At 41.0% G+C, this 19,083-nt stretch overlaps 1 long non-coding RNA gene across 1 annotated transcript in view; it reads left to right on the top strand.

The window, feature by feature from the left end:
• The window catches only part of LOC123819115, a 68,002-nt gene that overhangs the window by 35,565 nt on the left and 13,354 nt on the right, over window positions 1-19,083 (top strand). The window contains exon 4 of the long non-coding RNA XR_006785778.1: window positions 13,175-14,115. This is a non-coding gene — a long non-coding RNA (uncharacterized LOC123819115). The remainder of the gene's footprint in view (window positions 1-13,174; window positions 14,116-19,083) is intronic.

The following is a 19,083-nucleotide window of genomic DNA, read 5'->3' as shown; positions in this document are numbered from 1 at the left end:
AATACTGTCTGCCCTCAAGGACTTTATCTTCTAGGGGAAGGCAGATATCCAACTAATGACAGCACCCCGGGGCGAAGTCTCAGAGACAATTAAGATCAGGACTAAGTGTTGAGGGAGCCTAAGAGTTAATAATCTTTGGGTAGCCAAGGAAACGTCATGGTAGAAGGAGACATTGAGCTGGGGTTTCTTTAGCAAGTTTGTAGTCTAGTGAATGTGGCTGCCACGAATGTCAATAATTCCAACCCTAGGTAAAAGGTGCTAAGTACCTTTAGAGAAATTTCGATAAAGGGCCATGAGGGAGGATTCTGGGATGAATGTTTACCTCCAGCTGGGCCTTCGGATAAATATTTACCAAGAAGGTTGAAGTGGAGCTGGGCCTTAAAGGATGAGTAGAACTTCAATAAGCAAAGGGTGAGGGGAGGGTAACGTGGAAGGAACAGCATGAAGAAAGGCATGACTTGTTAGTGATGGGTTCCTCAAAGTGGCCGGAGTGCACTAGGCTGGGCTGTGGCAGAAAATACAATATGCAGCTAGATCATGGAAGGGAGCAAACACCAAGCTGGGTCATTGGACTTCCCTGGGTGGGCAGTGTTCCTTGTCTTCTGACTGTGCCTTGGAATTGAGGCAACGTTAGTTGAAAGCTAGGGCCCTGGAATCAGATTGCTGGAGTTTAAACACTGCCCCACAGTTTTACTAGCCACATGAACTTGAGCATGTCTCTCAGCCTCTCTGGGCCTTGGTTTTAACATTTTAAAAATATTTTGTTTGTTGATTTTAGAGAGAGAGGAAAGGAAGGGAGGGAAGGGTGAGAGACATTGATTTGTTGTTCCACTTATTTATACATTTGTTGGTTGATTCTTGTATGTGTCCTGACTAGGGATTGAACCTGAAACCTTGGCGCATTGGGATGGTGCTCTAACCAACTGAGCTACCTGGCCAGGGCCTGGTTTTAACATCTTAAAGAGGGTATGATAATAATACTGTACCCCACAGGTACAATCAATCCATAAGGACTGGTTTAGTTTGTGTTTATGAAGCTTCTAGAGCAGTGCCTAGGCAGAGGGAATACTGTGTGTGTCAGTTGTTGTTGTTAGTAACAGTAGTAGTAGTATGAACTACAGTTGTGATATAAATACTAGCAGTTTTAGGGAATGATTAAATTTTTCCCTTTTATTGATTACAGAGAAAGGGGAAAGGGAGGGAGAAAGAGGGAGAGAAACAAAGATATGAGAGAGAAACATCTACTGGTTGCCTCTTGTATGTGCCCTTACTGGGGACTAAACCTGCAATTCAAGTAGGTGCCCTGACCGGGAATGAACTGGTGACCTTTCCGTTTGTGGGATGACACTCAACCAACTGAGACATGCCATCTGGGGCATTTTTAGGGAACATGTGTGCTGTGGGACATAGTTAGGATGACCTGACTGGATTGAGGAAACTAGTAGTGAACCTCGGGGCACATTTAAAAATGATCGATCTTGTCCTCTCTGCATAATTATTGAGGTACATCTGAATTGAGCCACTTACTAGCCGCATAAATGGTCAGGCCACAGCAGCTAGAAGTGGCCCAACCTGAATGTTGGCTGTGAGGACAATGGAGGCAATCCGTGAAACAGGTCCAGGATCAGGTCCAGCCGAGAGTGTGAGAGAACTCCTTTACCTATGATGCAAATCACATCATCGGCCAAGCTTACAAACGGTAAGGATCGCCTGTGATTAAATTTAAGAGTGTGCTGAAAGTCTAGCAATAAGAGAATTTCACTCCTGGCCATTTGGGGGAGGTAGTAAAGGATAAAGGGAGGCAAACATATGGTAACAGAAAGAGATTTGACAGTGCAATATACAGATGATGCACCATAGAAGTGTACGCTTGAAACCTATCTAATTTTATTAGCCAATGTCACCTCAATATATCAAAAAAATTTAAAACATAAAAACTTGAAAGAAATTTTAAAAAGAAATAGTAAATGTAGATCATCAATGGAGAAATGGATCTGCCTCATGAGCCAGTTATTCCATTTATGGGAACATATCCAAAGAAATGTGAAACAATAATTCAAAAGGATATGTGCACCCCTATGTTCATTGCTGCACTATTTACAGTAGCCAAGAGTTGGAAACAGCCCAAGTGCCCATCAGTAGGTGAGTGGATCAAACAACTGTGGGACATTCACACAATGGAATAGTATTTGGCTATTAAAAAAGTAAATCTCACCTTTTGCAACAGCATGGGTATAACTGCAGAACATTACGCTAAGTGAAATGAGCCAGTCAGAGAAAGATAAGTACCATATGATTTTACTTTTATGTGTAATATAATGAACAAAATAAAGTAACAAGCAAAATCAGAACAGACTCATAGATACAGAGAACAGACTGACAGCTGTCAGAGGGGCAGGAGGTTGAGGGGCTGGGTGAAAAAGCTAAAGGGATTAAGCAAAAAAGAAAAACACGGATAGACAATAGCATGGTGATTATCAGACGGGAAGGGTGCTGAGGGGCGGTAAGAGAGGGTAAAGGGGTGGGGGTAAATGAAGAGGGACGGAGACTTGACTTGGGGTGGTGAACACCCAACACAATATATAGATGACGTATTCTAGAACTGCATACTTGATACCAATGTTATTAACCAAAGTCATCCCAATAAATTTAATTAAAAATTTAAAAATAATTTAATTCCTGTGTCCCATGGACACATATTTAAATATGTCCCATATTTAAATTAAAAATAATTTAATTCCTGTGACTTAGTTTTCACACCCCTACCTCAAGGTGAAATTTTATTTTTTACTTTTTGAAATTTATTCTTTAATAGATACACCTCCACATAGAGAGAAATATTAAGAGTAGGGAATATATATTTCTTTCTAATATTCACCATATCTTTTTTTAAAGATTTTATTTATTTTTAGAGAGAGGGGAAGGGAGGGAGAAAGAGAGGGAGAGAAACAGCAATGTGTAGTTGCCTCTTGTGTGTCCCCCACTGGGGACCTGGTCTGCTACCCAGGCATGTGCCCTGACTGGGAATCGAACCAGCAACCCTTTGGTTCACAGGCTGGCATTCAATCCACTGAGCTATACCAGCCAGGTCCATATTTCTAATATTTTCTTTTAACTCAAGTGGTTTAACATTAAGCTTGTGGTTAACAAACCATGTGATCATATCCCTCAGGAGAGATCTGCTGTCTTTAAACCAGAACAGCTTTCACCTTCCCACTTTTATTTTTCCATTGTCAGTTCTTTTTTTAAATTGAATTTATTGGAGTGACATTGGTTCTTAAAACCATACAGCTTTCAAGTGTAAAACTCAACACAACAGCATCTGCACACAGCATCTTGTGTCCATCGCCCCAAGCAAAGTCTCTTTCTGTCCCCATCCCACCCCCCTTAGCCCTCCTCAACCTCCCACCACCGACTTTCCCTCTAGCTATCAGCACACTATTGTCTGCGTCTATGGGATATGTGTGTGTGTTTGCTTTATCACTTCACCTTCTTTCATCGAGCCCCCCAGCCCCCTTATCCTTTGACCGCTGTCATCTTCAAGCTAAAATTTTAACATGGAAGTATAGCTATTTGCAAGTAATACTTGTTCCCACTAGAGGGGTGTTCACCAGCAAGAAGCACAGCCGGAGAACAGTGATATGTAAAGCTGTGGAAACTGTTCTTTCTGGCATTGACCCTTTGCGCATTTTTGGATATGCTTGACAAGTACAGCTGCATTTGGCAGGTGGCCCATGATTTAGTATATTCCCATGGTGTTCCCAAGTGCACATTCAGCAGATGGATGTCATTGAACACATGATTCTTTCTTAAGGTTTTTCCTTGGTCATCACTAAGCACACGGACTGTTACAGAGGCATCTTAGTTAAGTCCTGGGTGAGCCCATCAGTCTCCCTTCTCAAATGAGGTTTAGCACAGGGAGCTCAAAGTTCCCTTTGCAGATTCACAACAAGCCCCTGGAAGTTCCTGAGATGCAGACCAATTAAAACGGATCTCCTTTTGAGACCTCTGTGTTTTACTCAAAGCTCTATGCAAAGATCATTTTGTAGGCCTAAAAGTATTGGAATCACATTGCATTGGAAAAATGTTATTATGCCTTAATCAAAAAAGGATTTAAAGCTGGCTGGTGACAGGTGTTCTGCCAGTAATCAAAGAATCCTCCAAGGATTAAGCCTTAAGAGTCTTCTGTGCAATTTATGCACTTTCCATCACAAGATGGATCTTAACTCATACCCTGTTTTTAATAAACATCAATTAAACATTTACCAAGAAAAACAGTTTTGTTGGTCTTCACAGAATTTTTTTCTTGAGAGGGGATATTTCAGATGGCTTATATTTGTTTTAGGAGTCTATCCTTGGATTTTTTTTTTAAATAAATGTACTTGTGCCAAACAGGCTTTCAAACAGTTCATATAGTAGAGCTAGAAATGTAGAAACCAGGAAAAGTAAGTTCGGAGGGCTTAAGTTCTGCAAACAGAACATGGCATTTGGGTTTGAATCCACCTGTATGACCTTGAATAAGCCCATGTTCAGACTCAATTTCTTCATCTGAAAAACAGCACAGACGATCCACTCGTAACAGCGTTGTCCTGAGGGAGAATTAATTAAAATACTATATGAGGAAATGCCTTGTAACTGGCAAAGGACTATTCAAATGTAAGGAATTGCTATTATTACCATCTGCTCATGATTCTACAGCCTATAACGAGTCAGTTTGTCTAAATAAGTAAATACATAGATATACACGTATACAAACCTACACATTGTATATATACACATAGAGCACTTATATCTTTCCCCACTAGGTGGCAGGCTAGCTACTTGATAAAGTACTGACTGGTGCCGGGATCTGGGATCCAACTAAACACCACAGAAATATTCTGGTTTGTGAGGCAGTGTGGGAGTGGACAAGGGAGTAAATTAGAAATCGTGAAAAACAGAGATGCCTGCATTGTTCAAAGAAATCTCAAACACCATTGTTTTTCAGTTTATCAAAATTTTGCATCAGTGTGAACATGGTCTGTTTTTGACACTGAGAAAAAAGGACTGCTAAGCAATTTCTGCAAGTAAAGAAAATGTTCAGCTCACTTAGAGTGATAGCTAACACAGCGAATGATTGGTTATACCACTTGGCAGGAAATGTTTTCATCTCATCAGGGGTCAATAAACTGCTTCTGTAGAGGGCCAGGGAGGGCATATTTCCAGCTTTGACTGAGCTTTGCCTTTGTGGCCGGGAAACAGCCTAAGACACTCAGCAAATGACAGCATAGATGGGTTGCAATAAGACTTTTTTAATGGACACTGGAATTTCAGATTCACATAACTTTATCTTGCCATGGAATATTATTCATTTGATTCTATTTGACCATTTAAAAATGTAAAAACCATTCTTAGCTCAAAGACCATACCAAAAAAAAAAAATGGCTACAAACCCGATTCCGCCCTCAGTGGGTATTTTGCAAATCCCTGTTAAAAGCCTTAATAGTCTTAACGGTCAGTTTGACAGTCTTCTCCACAAAAACACAGATGTACTGCTTTTATAATATTTCAATGTGACTGTTACTTTGCATGTATTAATTATTAAGAACCCTCGTGATATTTTTGACTGCCAGTATAGACTTGTGTCTTGTTTGTTAGACTATAAGAATTCAAGTAGTCGTTGCCTTGTTCCTAGAGTTGCCAGGAAAAAAAAACACAAGATACTCAGTTGAATTTGAATTTCAAGTAAACAACAAATACTTTTATAAAGTACAAGTGTATCCTATGTGTGGCACAGGACATATTTATATTATGAAAGTATTTCTCATTTATCCAAGATTTGGTTGTAATTGGGTGACGTGTGTTTTTTATTTGCTAATTCTGGCATTTGTTCTTGTTATTTTTCCTGTGACTCATTCAGTAAGTCCTTAAAAACAACCAACAATCTGCAGACAGGATTCCTCAAGCAAAATATGTGTTTAGAGATTTGGGGAAATAGATATCTTCAGGCCCTGGTTGCTTTCAGTGTATGTTAACATTAAAACGACTGTGTGGCATAAACAGCCATGTTTCACATACATTTTCTAGGAGTATTTCCCTGAGCTACCAGTCTCAGTTGGACAAGCCATTTTAATTGCTTTGCAAGAAAGCCAAAGTAACCTGGAGTCAGGCACTTGCAAAGAGCTTTTGAGAAATTGGAGGTCTTTTAAAGGGCTTAAGTGGGAGCAACACATTTCAGCCCCTCCTTCCCCCTTCCCCCAAAGCTGGAGTTCCAGGGGACTCCGCTTATGTCAGGCCAGTTCCCACCAGAACCCGCCCCCCTTCTCTAAACACTTCTCTGCCCAGCTCTTGATAGAGATTCAAGTGTGCACAGGCAGCATTACAGAGCTTGCTTTAGCGATGTTTCTGTGTGTGTGTGTGTGTGTGTGTGTGTGTGCGCGCGCGCGCGCGCGCGCTTGTTAGGATGCACTGCTGGTACTAAATGTTGACACATACTTAATTTGGTGACTTTTCACAAAAATCAACGAACGAATACTATATCCTAACCAAATCTGATGTTTGCTCCAGCGGTAAAATTTGCCCCCTGTCCAAAAGATCAGGCACATCCGCGACTGTTAAGCTGCATCCAATTACAAACGGACCCTTTACAGTGTCTTATGACTTTGGTCTTGAGATGGTTAATTGAAAAGGCCCTTTGGCTGCACTGCTGGGATCTCGTGGGGCGGGGGCCAGGGGTTTGAGCAGCATAAATGAGGAAGTGTCCTGACATACGGTCGGAAGTGACAGCATACAGTCCTCCCATTCCTGCGGGGGACCAGCCCACCCTGCGCCGAGGGAGTGGACTTCAGACGAGCAAGGGGCACCGCGGGTGGGACGCCAGAGGGGCCACTTCAAGGGCTGGTCTCTGTGGAGAGCAGCCGGTTGTGGAAGTCTGTGCTGAGGGATGGCACTTCAGAGTAGGCGCCTTGCAAAGACCAGACGCATCCTCCCCAGAGGGGCTCGATCGTGCCTTGGCCTTTAGGAGAGGAGATTGCGGGGCCTGGAGCAGCCAGAACCAGGTAAGCAGATGTCCTTTCAGTATTCCGCTTTAACCAAGCTGATTTCCTCTGGGGCTGCCACAAATTAGCCTTTCCGAAAAGCTCCCAGCCCGCCCACCAGCCAAGTACTTCTCTCCAGCCTCCTCCTCCACGGGGCTGCCTTTTACTCCTCTATCTGCAAAATCATGCCCATCACTTAATGCCCTCACTCAAATCACCAGGGCGGGGACAAGGGCACATGTAGTGAGGCACTAGCCTCAGGAGCAAACTTTAAGGGGGCACCAAGGCATTCAATAATCGATGAAAAATGTTAAACATGATATCTTGAACATTCAAAGTTGATGCAAAAATTCCATGATGAACAATATATGAAAATGTTAAAGGCACGATCTGGTCCCATGACTTGGCCACCCTCCCCTCACCCTAATGCCAGGCTTTGCAAGTCAACTGTGAAGTGATGACCTCCTCTCTCTGTGGCCCCACGTCCCAGACCTCTGTGGTACCTATCATTTGGTGTCTGTGGCAGTGAGCTGCATTTGCCCTGTGTACGTGCCTCCCTGGCTGTGCTGAAGGAAGGAGGGACTGCCGCTTTACCACCTGTGTCTCAGGGAGCACAGCCCTGTGCTTTGCTCATGGAGGCCATAGGGACAGTATGGACTTTGGAGGGGACTGAAAGTAAGAATTTATCCTAGGGTTCCAGGTTGTAAAGCTCTGCATTGGAACCACCAAAACCTCATAGAAGTAAGGCACAAGAGAAGCCTATGGTCCCTTAATTAGGACTTATTTAGAATTGGGTTGAAAAAAAGTGCTTTGAAGGAACCACGGGTAGCCAGGAAAGGGCTTTGAAATTGTTTTTGCAGAGAGGGTTGCCTGTGCACTTGGGGACTTGCAGTGCAGTCTTTACTTGCAATCCTAGCACCTCTGAGGAAGATCACACTCCATGAGTTCCAGTGCATCTGGCCCTATCATATTAACGTATTAAGTCATCTAATTCCCAGCAGGAGGCCGCTGTGCTAGGCTCTGGCTAAAAGCTGCTTTCAGTTGTCATCGGGAGGAGCCGTCGTATACTGATTTTGTATTGTTTGCTACCCTTAAGGTTAAGAGATGGGGCAAATAGCATCTAGCACCAGCCTGAGGAAATGGCCTCGTTGTATTTCAGGTTGGAACCTGGCCCTCCACGAGGTCACTAGGTCCATGATTGCTGGATTCCTTAAAGCAGTCAGTCCTTAACTAAATGCTTCATTTTGTCTTACACAGGACAGTGAAAATAAGGTAAAGAGAAAAAGCAAATGGAGGAGATCAGAAAACTATTGTTTGAATTAATGTGCCTTTTCTTAGAATCTTTGGAAGGGAAAAAATGGAATTTGTCAAAACACTTGCCCAATTCCTGGCCTGCTAAAGTGAGTTAATTCCCTTGAGGAGCTTTCAAGTCAACATTCTGCTTAACATGAAAGGGGACATACAGACATTGCAGGCCTGCTCCCCCGGCCACCCCCCCTACCCCCATGACCTTGGCTTATGCCTTAGTTCTTGACCTGGAGTTTAGCTATTCCACACTGGAGCCAGAAGAGGGCACTGTTGCAGCATAGACTCCATTTTGACTTTTTGAGTGTAGAATTTTTCACAGCTGTAAAAAAATCCTGGGACCCAGTAAGAAATATGCCCAATTTTCCATGAAATTTTAATGTGAAAAATAGATTATTATTAAGAACTGTGGATGTCTATTTGATTAGTGACCCATCAAACCATAGAAGGAAATTGAAGGTGTTTGTGACTGTCTTTGTTATCAAAGGTTAAAGTGCAAGAACAAAATAGCAATGTGATAATAAATATCAGCGTGATGTCCCTAAATTACTTATGACACAAATAGTTATGACTTTTTTCCTTAGGAATGTTTATGCTGAGACCTAGTAACAAGAAAGAATGGACGAGATTTAATCTTCAACAGCTGCTTTTTTATTCATTGCAAACCCAAACCCAAGGCATTTAAACATAACTCCATCTCACCAAAGAAATCAGGCATCTGAGGCCCTCTATGATTTTCCTTAACAGACTTTTCCAATTTTGTTTTTTACTATCCACTTCGGCCACTCTTTTTTTATCCTGATCTCACCTAATCCCCATACCTTGCCTTTTCCTGCCTCTGCCTTTGACCCCTCTTACCTCCCACTTGCTTACCGTCTTCTCCACGCACTGGAAATCCTACCTGTTCTTCAAAAGCCACTTGAAATGCTAACCCTTTTGTGAGCGTTACATGCAGTTCTTACTCCCTTCCAAGGTCAGCCTTTACGTAATGAAATGATCTATTCTCTGGCAGATACTGTCAAGGCATTCAGAAATGATTAAAACACAGGGAAACAGATGGCACTACAGTGAAATGTCAAAATGCTGTAATCATAGTTAAGTGTGGGAGGGAGCCTCTGAGAGTTCCAATCAGTGCTTCAGAGCCATCTGGAGGGAACAGGGAGAGCTTCCTGGAAGAGGTGGTGCTTGAACTAGTGTTGAAGATGAAAGAAATCTGGATGATTGATATAGCCCCTTAAATGTCTGACACACAGGTAATGAGGGACGAGGGAGGAAAAGATAAGACTGGGAAAGTGGACAGGTACTGTCATACAGAGGGATGTTGGGCTTTATGGAGTAAGCTGTGGGGACTCATGGGAGTCGTTTAAAGTGGAGGGAGTACTGGATTAGACCCCTATTTTAGAAACTTTGCTCTGGAGGCACTGTGGAAGATAGGCTTGAATGGCAGGCAGATGACTTAGGACAGGGGTGTCAGACTCATTTTCACCTGGGGCCACATGAGCCTCACGGTTGCCTTCAAAGGGCCGAATGTAATATTGGGACTGTGTAAATGTAACCTCTCCTTAACTAGAGCAAGGAGAACAGGTAGAAAAAAGGTGCTGGGCTGGATAAAACAAGGTGGAGGGCTGGATTTGGTCCGCGGGCCTTGTGTTTGCCAGCTGTGAGTCAGGAAGTTACAGCATTCTTCCGATGAGGGATAAGCAGGGTATGAGTTCACCAGGGTAGATAAAGTACATCTGGCCCCCATGACACGTTGTTTGCAACTCTTATGGAATGTGTGGCTTTCTGCCTTATACTGTGTTACATTTATCTCCCCTAGAAGACTAAGCTCCTTGAGATCAAGGGTTTTTAAATCAATATATTTATTCACATGGCCTTGTACATGATAAGCTCTTTGTCAGCATGAGATGATTGAGGGAAATGAGTGAATTTCTGAAATTTTGGATATTTTGGAAGTGCTCTTATATTGCTCTTTGATCTCAAAAGTCAGTTGAATGACATCTTTATCATATTAATAAATACACTGTGGGTAGTTTATAAATTTGGAAAAAATAAGATTTTTTCTTTTATTGTTGTTCAATGACTGTTATCCTCATTCCCGCCCCCATTACTCCCCCCTGAAAATAAGATTTCTTATGGAAGCCTCATCATTGATTAGTGTTTATGGGTATTATAATTTAAAGTAATTAAATGATTCTGATGGTCTGCATTTTTGAACTCACCACTTGAGTGAGTGTGTGTGTGTGTGTGTGTGTGTGTGTGTATGAAGGTTTTTCAAGAGGGAAAATGAGCTCTGCACAGCTTGTGTAAAAACAAACCCCTTAAGAGCAAATGTCCTTTCACAACAGAAGCTGCAATGAACACAATCCTGTTTGTACATATAAATCCTCACAGGGTGTAGCATTAAAAACAAACAAACAAACAAACAAACAAACAACCACCCTGGCTGGTGAATGAGTACCAGCCTGCAAACCAAATAGTCCCCGGATTGATTCCCAGTCCGAGCACATGCTTGTGTTGCTGGCCAGGTCCCTGGTGGTGGGCACTCTAGAGGCAACCACACATTGCTGTTTCTCTCCCTCTCTCCATCCCTTCACTTATCCCTAAAAATAAGTAAATAAGTTCTTTAAAAAAAGCCCCACCTTGTTCTTGATTGAAATGCCGGCAGAAAAACATCCTGAGAACATCCTGCCCTTTTGGATCCTTAAGCAGTGTCAGCCCAGCTCACGACTACAGAGCTCAACCAGCTAGGCTTCATTTCTCCTTACAGAGTATGCCAGGCGCCTTAGACTCACAAGGACTGGAAGAGCGATGTTACACTCTCAACCCTGTAGATACATGTGCTTTGGAAAACCACCGGAAAGAGGGGTGCACTTGACTATACCATTATTCATTACCATCCTAGGAGCCTCAAGTTCCTGTATAGTTTGCAGAACTAAAAGATAACATAGGGAGTTGATTTCAGAGATTTTATTCTTCATACTCACGTGACTCCAGAATCTTACATAAGTGACATATTCTTAGCAAGGTTAGAGAACATGGGATGAAACTCTGACCCTAAGTGAATGTTGTAGGGAGAAGTATAGTCTGGCATTTGAAATTTGGTTTAATGAACTTTTACCCAATGGTTTTGTTAAACATAGGGGAGTCATGCTCCCTACCCAGGGTTATCAGTTTTCATGCTCTTCTTTGTTCCTTACGGTCTTGCATTAATCTCTATCTTTTGTATGGTACAGAAAACAGTTGTCATGAGTATTACAAAGGTGAACTGTCCCCAGGCTCAAATAATCTGGTTTCAGGTAAAATTACTATATTTTGCCCAAATTTGGTAGACAAAAAGAATACTTGGAAATTGAGCCTCACCATTCGATTGACACTGGGATTCAGGCTTCGTAGTGCTTTAGTATTTAATCTAGTGACTTAAAGAGAGGAAATGATTTCTTTTAAAGTGATTTCCTTCCAACAATCAGTTGTTCTTTAGTTGTAACTCTTCATCTTGTGTTTAATCTGGAAAGGGACCTATGTTACAGTGCCTAAAACATAGCCTCGAAACATCAGATTATTACTTCACGCACTCATAAGGTATGCGCACACAGTTTTTTTACTGTGAGATTGTTCGAACCTACAGAGAAATGGAACAGGGTAATGAGTGCTCAGCTACCAACCACCTGAATTTAACAATTGTTAACATTTTCCATAAAATAAATTACTCATTACATTATTATGTGCATTTGCTTCGGCTTTCCCTCCAAAAAATGAGTATTTGCCGATATGACCACAGTTCCATTATTAGCTCTAATAGAGTCAACAGTAATTACCTAATCGCATCTAACAGCCAATTCATTTTCAAATTGCTTCAGTTGTGCCAAACCGTGACTGTTTATAAATTATTAGTAAATCCGTTATCAGCAGATCAGAGAGCTGAGGACTTGGTACAATCACTCAGTTAAAAGTCAGGAGTATAGATTGGTGGCAGAACAGAATTTAAACCAGAAAAATATAAAGTAATTCTTTATTCATTTGGAAACACTCCCCTCCCCAAGCTACACTGACCTCTGGAGATTTGGAGTGGCCAACTAGAATCCACTTGAGCCCCCAATCTGGTCTCCGTGGGGCTCTTTACCTTAACTCCTGTGTCTCTGGTTAAGCTGGGAAACACCACTGAGAAAGGCCTTCAGACACTCTTGTAGATGGATAGTCAGTTATTCTACCACCATTTATTGAATAGTCCATATTTTCCTCAATACCTTGAAATAATACCACAGAACTAGAAAAATAATGAATGCAAATAAGTGAATATAATTTTATTATCTTAGGGAAGAGCAAGCGTTTCAAAGCAAGGTATGAAACATTTGACTACATAAATATTTGAAACATCTTTATAACAAAAGAAATCTTAAATAAAATTACAAAGTAAATGACAGGAGTGGACAAAATGTTTGCAACATAAAATTAAAAATAAGAGCTCCCTAATATGCTCACGGTGCCTATAAATCAGCAAGAAAAAAATTAAAAATGGACAAAGCATATAAACTAAGGTAAAGATGAAGAAACGGAAATGGCTTACCATATGGAAGCATGATTAAAGAAATGAAAATTAAAACCAAAATGAGATACCTTGTTATTCACCTTCTGCTTGGCACAATGGTTGGTAATATTTCCTGTTGGTGAGCATATGGAGGAGAAGGATTCTCATCCACTCTTAGTGAGCATGCAAATTGGGTCAGCCTTTGTAAGGGCAATTTGGCATATATTATTATCCCAAATTTCTGTTGCCTCTCTAGTTTATAATCTTGGGCAGACTGCCTCTGCTCCTGACTTCATTTCCTATTTTCGTGTCTACTTTCTCCTAGATGGCGATATTTGGGCTCCTCACCTCAGCCTGGTGGCCTGACCTTGACTCCTGAGTTTCATGATTTCTCCACAACTGCAAGTCATTCTCATGCAGAATTGGAGTCGACCTAGTCTGCTGCACCTTTGAGAGTTTTGGAACAATACGCAAGTTCAAGTCACCATTATGTTGTCTTGTGATGAGACCAACATTTGAGTTGCTCGCTTCTACCCTTGTTCTTCTGTCTGTTGCTTCCTTTGCAGCTATCTATCACACATGTGCAGTCGTGCAAAAGCTGTTTTGCCCCTTTTATTTGTCTCGTGAATGTTGTCATTTGCTTCTCCTACATTACAAATTAGTGTTGTGTACCAGTGAGTGATGCAAAATGTTCAATAATCGTAAATTTGCATAAGTTTGGGTAAGAATAGCATCCAATCAAAAAAGCAAAAAGTAGATGATAGAAATAAATGCAAGGCTGGTGGAGAGGGCAAGAAAGGTGATGTGTATTGCAAACAAAATGAAAGTTCTTGCAGTGCTTGATAACGGTGGAACTAAGACCTCTATAGGGCATTTTTTGGTGTTAATGAATCTATGGTTCATACGATGGAGAGAAATGAGAAAGTCATTAGGGCCAGCGAGTTGAGGGGCATACGGGAATCATTGAGAAAATCATACATAACTTGAAATGCCAAAATAGAGAAAATGGAAAGAGATTTGTTTTTGTGGTTTCTAAAACAGAAAGAGGCTGAATAGGCCTCTTTCACAAAAATGCAAGTTTACATTTTGATCTAAATATAAAGTTTTAACACTTACCACGAGTAATGGTGGTTGGATGGGTTTAGGAAATGCTGTAGTCTGTAGGAAAAGAAGTGGCTGGCAGAAGAAGGAGACCGTGAAGATGCTGCAGAGTATCCTGGATACCTGGAGAAACTCATGGAGGAAAATGGCTATTTGCCTGAACAGGTAGGTGTTCAAGGCTGATGAAATGGTCCTGTTCTGGAAGCACGTGCCTATTCGCACACTCATTGTGAAAAAGGCCAGAGGCTTCGAGCCTGGAAAAGACATGATCAAAGGTCTGCTTTGTTCCAGTGCTTGGGGTACCTTTCTGATTAAACCCATGTTGCTTCACAGGTTTCAAAATTCATATCCTGTTTGAAGAGAACGTGAGAAATACTTTTCTGTCTATGTGAGGGGAAACCATAAAGTTTGAATCACTGAGAAACTCTTTTTATACTGGTTTTTTGAAATGTCTTGCTCCTGAGGTTAAACAGTATTTAAACTAAGGAATCTTGAATTCAAAGTGTTGCTGATTCTGGACACTACTCCCACTGATGAAAGTGTGATAGTAAATGCTGATTCTTGTGTTAAAGTTTATCTCCACCTACCCACCCCTGCCTCAGTACAACTGCACTCCTTCAACGCATGTGTCTGGGAATGCTAGAAATGTTCACGACGTACTGTACTCGGTGTACATTTGCCTACCTTGCAGGTCTTATGAGAGACACCAGAACTTACTGTGAAAGAAACTTGGCAGAATGTCTGTTTGTAATGCTTTAGTGATAGTAGAAGGATTGTGAGAGAAATACAATGATCAGCCCTTAAGGGAGCTTGGCAGAAACTTTGGAATGAGGTTGTACCTGATTCTGAAAGTTTCCTTCCAGCAGTACAAGAAATGGAAAAGATTGTAGCATCTGCAAAGTGTTTAGGTGGGAAAGAATTTGGAGACATTGAATTAAGTGGCATTGCTGAACTGTTGGATTCTCACCCTCGGAAGACAGTTGAGAAGGTTGATAAAAGAGGTCAGCATAGGTTAACATGCAGAACACAAAGCATGTTGAAGCAACTCCTCTGCAAATGGAAATGCCATGGTGATTCAGAGGAAAGAGATCATTGGGTGGACTATTTACTGACCTTTAGGCAAGACTTAAATAATTACCCATAACCCTATACAGCAGTAATAAGAAACTTTCAAACAAAGGTCAGTAAGTCTTTTCTCTCTGCTAGCTTGTTTCAATAGGAAAGAAGAGTTTGGAGTATTGGACTGTGTCATTCAAACACATCCCACAAACAGCAGGCAGAAAGGCTGTGTGCACAGATAGTTGAACTTTGCGGTTCAGATTCTGGGCAGCTCTGTTGGTGTGGAGATCCCTGTGCTAGAGGAGGGGCGTCAAACTTGTTTTCACCCAGGGCCACATCAGCCTCGCAGTTGCCTTCAAAGGGCCAAATGTAACTTTAGGACTGTAGAAATGTAACTACTCCTTAACAGTTAAGTGAGGGGTCGGCCCTGCTGCTGGGTAGAAACAAGGTGCCGGGATGAATAAAACAAGGCGGAGGGCCGGATCTGGTCTTCGGGCCTTGTGTTTGCCACCTGTGTGCTAGAGGGTGAACGTGGAACAGAAGACAGAGCTTGCTAATCTCCAGACAAAATCCAACCTTCTTATTTCCCTCCCTATCACTACTGTGGTGACCAGCATTTTCACTGATGCATGATTGTCCTCACCTTGAGATCAGAGAGAAATAGAAATGAATTGCCCAACAATCACAATTGCTAGTGTAAATTTATTAAAATTCCATCAAGATTCACTGTATCTAGTGTTTTATTTAAGTGAACAAACCAATTGTGTGAGCTTTCATAATACTCCTTTCCCTGGCTCAATGAGCCCCCCAAGGCTCATTGAGTTCCCCCAAAGCTCATAAGTTCCTCCAACACAAATTCTCCTACAATGCGGGATTTAGGAGTGAATTCTAGTACCTAGGGAGGGGGGATCCTCTACTTGGTTGGTCAGTTTGTTTTTGTTCTCTTCATTCTGCAATATATTTTAATTCTGTTTAAGCCTAACTTTCTATCTCAACAGAAAGGATCCAAATCTTCTCCTTTTAACTAATTTGATATCAATTAATTTGTCTTTCAGCAATTGTATAAGGTTGGTCTGGAAAGGCAGTATATTTATAATGGATTCCTGGCTTTACTTTGGTACCTAATCCTGGGGGAGACGCTGCTAGACTTCACTTCCATCAATCTTATCTCTTGTCATATCTGGTCTTCCCAGTGATTTGAACAGCTGAATATCCTCCAGAAAAAGATATTGCCAGTTCCTCTTCCTTAAAGGTGGTAGAAACCCAGTAACATCCCCCCACCCTATGGAGGTCTGAATTATAGGCTACCTGTATGTGAGTTTGAAGTGATCAGAGGAAAGGGAAAAAATACAAAAGTTAAAGGGCTTGCTTGCATAGTTACAGTTGAGATGAAAGACATTCCTCAACAAATTCAAAAGAAGCAGATAAGAGATGAAAGTTCATTAGAGCACAGCTGGCAAACACAAGGCCCACGTGGCCCTCCACCTTGTTTTATCTGGCCCAGCCCCTTGTTTCTACCCAGTGGCACTGAGTTCCTTGCCCCTAGTTAAGGAGTAGTTACATTTATACAGTCCTAAAGTTACTTTCGGCCCTTTGACAGCAACTGTGAGGTTGATGTGGCCCCTGGTGAAAATGATCTTGACACCCCTGTGTTAGAGGGTGCTTTGGAGCTGGTAACTTGTCACGGTGCCAGAGACCATTACGCTGTTGTTCTAAGCCACAGTGATTCTCAATACTGACTGCACATCAAAATCATGATGGGGAGATGTGGAAAAAAATTCCCAGATTTCTGGGACCTGCCCCTAGGTATGCTGAATCAGGGATGGGGCCAAGCATCTGTATATTTTGAAAGCTCCTGAAGTGTAAACAGAATCATAATAGAAAATACAACACAAATGGTATGAGTCCAGGAGCTAGGAAACTTTGATTTCAAGTTTCTGCTTTGCCACTAGGTAAATGGATGGTCTTAATCAAATCTCCCTACTTTTATTTGATATCTGTCAAATGAGAGAATAGGACTACTATGTCTCTAAGGTCCTTCTACCTCTGACATCATTACCTTGACAGGAAAGTGTATCAATCTCATTGGTTGGTTTTTGCAAGTATCGGGTTGGCCAAAAAGTCTGTTTAGTTTTTTCCCATAAAAGATACATTTTTCTTTTTCACCAATAACTTTATTGATTTGGGTATTTTGAATATGCCAGCTGTCTCCCGTGTGGTAGAACATTGATATTCTCAAGTAATGTCTCAACTTGATCATTATCAACTTCACCTGGTCTAACTGACCATGGAGTATTGTCCAACAAGAAATCTCCAGCACAAAGCTTCACAAACCACTTTTGACACATTTGATCAGTCACAGCACCTTCTCCATACACTGCACAAACCTTTTTTTTTGCATTTGTTGCATATTTACCTTTCTTGAAATAATAAAGCATAATATGCTGAAATTGTTTATTTTCTTCCATCTTCAATATTAAAATACCACACAAAAAATTAACCCATTTTGATAAGTCTTTTTTAATGCACACTGATATGACAGCTGTCACAATATAATGTGACAAAATTGTTTTGAATGAAGTTAAAGACAGCTAAGCGCTACTAGAGCTATCGCACGGAAAGAGGCAAAGGAACATTTTGGCCAACCCATTCATAGAGACCAAGGTTAAGTAGTAGCATTAATGCATTTGTCTTTGTTATTTTAAAAATTGTGCATTTGGTTCTAGCTTGTCCACATTTTAGTCCCTCCCAGAAAAGAGAGTTAGATGTAGATGTCATAGAAAAAAAAAGAGGGGAAACAAACATAGCATAAACTTCCTGGAAGAAAAGACAGTACCTCCTGTGAGTTTCTTATGTGATAATCACTGTTTTTCTTCTGAGTTACTAGGTTTATGGGAAATAATGATGAATAGATATTTTGAGTAAAACATTTTACCTTGTTATATTTATTGTCTTCATAAACCCAAGCAGAGAACTCTGTGCAGTTTACTGTTTCCAGGTTCAATGCCATTTGGCATAGTGTTAATCACATCTGGAGGTGAATATTTTTAAGTCAGTGATTGTTTTATGAGTCTAATCAGTGGCCGTGTATGCCTCTAAAGAATGTGTCTTGCTGGTAATTGTACCATTCATTGAGATTGCTACCTTGGCAATTTTTTTTCTCTTAATTTGACTAGAGTTGGAGAAATCAAATTTTATATCAAGCAACACAAACCAGAAACTGAATATGAACTCATGTAGTGGGAAACTGACTGTTATAGGATTTTAGTTGTCATAGGAATGCCTAGACTTTGCCTTTTTACATGGCAATATTTGTCTGGGGCTCAGGACAATTGAAATAAAACATTGGGATATATCTAATTCTTCTTTAAGGGAATATCCAGTTAGAATAATCTAAGAAGTATCATTAATGAGGGGAAATGATAGACCATTTTAATGGGATTGAGTTGAACAAGTCAGCAGGACCTATAGGAGGGTGCGAAAGTCGGTATAGGCTAAGTGGCAGAATTAGGAGTTAATAACACTGCCATGGAAGCAGGTGCCTCTTTTTTCTTTTTTTAAGTTAAGAATAGTCCCTCCACTTGAAAAGTTAAAATTTATTTTAGTATAGTTGACATACAGTTCAAGTGGAAAGAACCTATTTGTCATCAAATGGCTCAGGTTAATTCTTGTGTTCAATATGATGAAGGGCATGGGAATTTCCTCCTTTCCAAAAATATTTAAAAAGTGGCAAAAAAAAGTGGAGAGAAAAGGTGGCCCAGGTTGCTGAAATTTGTAGAAAATATTAGGAAACTGTCATTGCATTTTTAGGAAGCCTTTCGTTTGTTTAAAATGCCTTCAGTTCAAAGTGCAGAGAAGGTTCTTTTAACTAGACATTGGATTTCATAGCTGTCACCAGCTGCCTGCTAATAAAGGGCTTCTACAGTGTGTATAGTCTAAAGCGTGCGTGACTCATGTTTGTGCTGTGAAATACATTGATCACTGAACTTTCCATACTATTACCTTTTAATGGCCTTTGAAGTCAGTGTGTTCTGGTTGTTTATCTAAGAATTCAGAAATGTGATGTGTGAAGTG

The sequence above is a fragment of the Phyllostomus hastatus genome, unplaced genomic scaffold (genome assembly GCF_019186645.2).
Source record: "Phyllostomus hastatus isolate PE091 unplaced genomic scaffold, TTU_PhHast_1.1 phas_contig_30, whole genome shotgun sequence".
Classification (NCBI taxonomy): Eukaryota; Metazoa; Chordata; class Mammalia; order Chiroptera; family Phyllostomidae; genus Phyllostomus; species Phyllostomus hastatus.
Note: the sequence above shows the minus strand (reverse complement) of the source record. Positions and strands in the feature narration are given on the sequence as shown.